Source organism: Rhagoletis pomonella, unplaced genomic scaffold, assembly GCF_013731165.1.
Source record: "Rhagoletis pomonella isolate Grant_MI unplaced genomic scaffold, Rhpom_1.0 Rhpom_scaffold_00003, whole genome shotgun sequence".
Classification (NCBI taxonomy): Eukaryota; Metazoa; Arthropoda; class Insecta; order Diptera; family Tephritidae; genus Rhagoletis; species Rhagoletis pomonella.
Genome location: NW_023458557.1, coordinates 53743364 through 53746822, shown reverse-complemented (window position 1 = coordinate 53746822; position 3459 = coordinate 53743364).

Below are 3459 nucleotides of genomic sequence, written 5' to 3'. Positions count from 1 at the left end.
CATTCCTAGACGCTCCTGATGTTTGCAATCAATCACTGTACCTAAAGGTATACCGATTCTTGCAGATAGGGCCAACACTTCCTGTGACACTTATTTCCAGTGAACGCTCCTTCTTAAGCTTGAATCATATTTACGAAGTAAAACTGGGGAACAAAGACTAGATGGTTAAGCTTTACTTAGCATCCACAGAAATATAGAAGTTGCGAATAAAGAAATACTGATTACAATATTTTCTTTTAAGTCGAAGCAGTAGAGAAATGATATTTCACATTTTTCATGCATACATATGTAATAACTCGAATTTATTGAAAACAAGTAAGAAAGTCTAAGTTCGGGCGGAGCCGAACATTAAATACCCGGCGCAAGTATTAAATATATGTTTTTTCACCTTTCCGAAACCTTCCGCTAGATGGTAAGCCGGGGTGTATCAATTTTGAGTAAATTAGCGTCCTTCAATTTCGAAATATTGAAGTTTTCAATAATTTTCAACGTTTTGCTTATATGTGGCAAGCACAATAACCACACCGAGTTTGGTACAAATTGGTAGAACGGTTACCGATATACTAATATGTGATCATAAGTGGGCGGTGCCACGCCCATTTTCCAAAGTTTTACCATAAACGTATTTCTTGGTAAAGAATTGTTGCAAGCATCAATTTTGAATAAATTAGCTTCAATATTAACTGATTTATCGAAGATTTTGTATTTCTCTAAATTACCGTTATATGGGATGTGGGCGTGGTTATTGTCCGATTTTAAAAATTTTCGGCGATTTTTTATGCTGTACCAAGGCCAACAACTGTGCCAAGTTTGGAAGAAATTGCTGCAGCGGTTACCAAGATATACACATGTAACCATAAGTGGGCGTGGCTACGCCCATTTTCCAAAAATTTATAATATTCTTATTTTTCGACTAAAAATTATTGTAAATATCAATTTTGAGTGAATAATCTCCAGTAGCTACTAAAATATCGCAGTTTTCGTATTTCTGAAAATTACCGTTATATGGGAAGTAGGCGTGGTTATTGAGCGATTTTAAAAATTTTCGGCCATTTGGTATGTTGTGCGAAGGCCAACAACTGTGCCAAGTTTGGAAGAAATTGGTGCAGCGGTTACCAAGATATACACATGTAACCATAAGTGGGCGTGGCTACGCCCCTTTTCCAAAAATTTATAATATTCTTATTTTTCGTCTAAAACTTATTATAAATATCAATTTTGAGTGAATTATCTTCAGTAGTTACTAAAATATCGCAGTTTTCGTATTTCTGGAAATTACCGTTATATGGGAAGTGGGCGTGGTCAAAGTCCGATTGCGCCCATTTTCAATACCAACCTAATACCCAACCAATACCCTTGGATTAAGGGAAACCTATATACCAAATTTCGTTGAGATATCTCAATTTTTGCTCGAGTTATCGTGTACACGGACGGACGGACAGACGGACAGACAGACATGGCTTAATCAATTTCTTTTTTCATCCTGATCATTTATGTATACATTTGTCTATATCTATCTCGAAAATTAATATACCCTTGTGCACAAGTGCGCTCGGGTATAAAAATATAGACATTTTGTACTACCGAAACGCATATTTGGTGCAACTGATTAAATGAAAAAAAATAATAATTATAATTTTAAAACCCCTCCCGAAAAAAATTTCTGCGTTCGCCCCTGTCTACATCTATACATATAATAAAATTGTAACAGGTTGATGTCTGTACCTTATAGATATTAAAGAACAATTAATATGGTGGGTTTTTGTTAAAGCTACAGAAGCCAAATAAACAATTTTTAGAATTTTTGAATCTCTGTCTGTCTGTATATTTGTACGCGCATCAGGTGAAACCATGGAATTGAATGCAGTTTTCACCGATGTATCGCTAGAGATCTAGCTTCCAATACAGAAGAAAATATTAGAGAGTTGCCACTTGTGTTTAAAATTTCAATTTAGGTCAATTGATACGGTAAAGTGAATACTGCATTATGGCTGTCAAAAGAAAGAAATTTACAAAGGCTTACAGCTGAAAATCCTTTTGTAGAAGGTTGCCACCTATTTGAAAACTTTAACTTAATTTAATAGATAGCATAAATAAAATATTGTAATATTGGCATCAAACTAAAAAGGCTAGGAAATTTTAATGCTGAAAATATTTCTAGGGGATTTGCCAACTGATTGAAAAATTGTATTCATTAAAATTTGTAAAATTAATGAAATATTGCAATACGAATATTAAACTAAAGAGGATTAGGGAGCTTACTTTGGAAAATATTCTTGAAGCGGGTTGCCTCTTATTTGAGAACTTTAATTCAGTTAAATTTATAATATAAACTAAGTGTTGCCATATGGGTATCAAGCGAGAGTATTTGAGAATAATAAAATTGCAACAGGCCGATATCTGTACATAATAGATGTTAAAGAAAAATTAATAGGGGGTTTATTAGATCAACAGAAGCCAAATATAAAATTTTGGTATGATTGTCTGTATGTTTGTAAGCGCATCGCGCAAAAGCTAATGTATGGAGTTAAATGCAGTTTTCACCGATGTACATATTGCTAGAGCTCTAATTGAAAATATAGAACCCATTTTTTTTTTGTTTTAGTTTATCGTCGAGGTAGGTATTTGAATGTATTCACTTTTTAATATAAAATTTATTTTTCAGTTTACTATCTTGGCAAGTCATATCAATTTCAGCACACTTGTTCGAAACTATGGTGTGGTTTGCGATACCCTAACCTAACATAGCTTTGAAAGGAAATCTTATTCTTCTTAGATAATCCCTCATTGATAAGCTTATCGTAAGCTGACTTGGTTTTTTCCCACAAGGCTTTTAACTCGTCTTGTTGAATAGCAAGACCATGTTTGTTTTGTTCTGCGGCGGGTATGCTGTTGTAATCAGATTCGAACTCTGTTACAGCTTCTGCCAAAGGAATATACGAATCCATTGTTTAACGTGTTTACCCTGACCGAAGTATTAACTGAAATGCCCAGATAGAATCTATAGGATTTTACACACTTAATCTTATCGAAGATTAGAGGTTGTATGCGCAAGAGAAGTTGCCAATTTTTACCCACCGGAACTTGCCACTTAAATGTTTACCAGAAATCCAACGAATTAAAAAGGTTCAAAATAGTTTGTATTGCGAAATATATTCGACACTTTATTAAAATGTAAACCTTTTTCTTCAAGAATTATTGTTTACTAACGACTCGCCACCCAACTGTGCAGACTAATATCTACGCGCTTTGATAAGCTATGCAAGGTACGCAATAAGGTGTAAATAATACGTGGTAAAATCGTGATGTGTGAAACGTACGCAGTAAATTTTAATATACAGATTTACCACTTTGATGTATGCAACGTCCGCAGCAAATATATATGTTAAAAAATGTGCAATATTATACGGAGTTGAATCGCTTATGCGTAGTGATTTAGTGAAAATCTACAATTGGTCC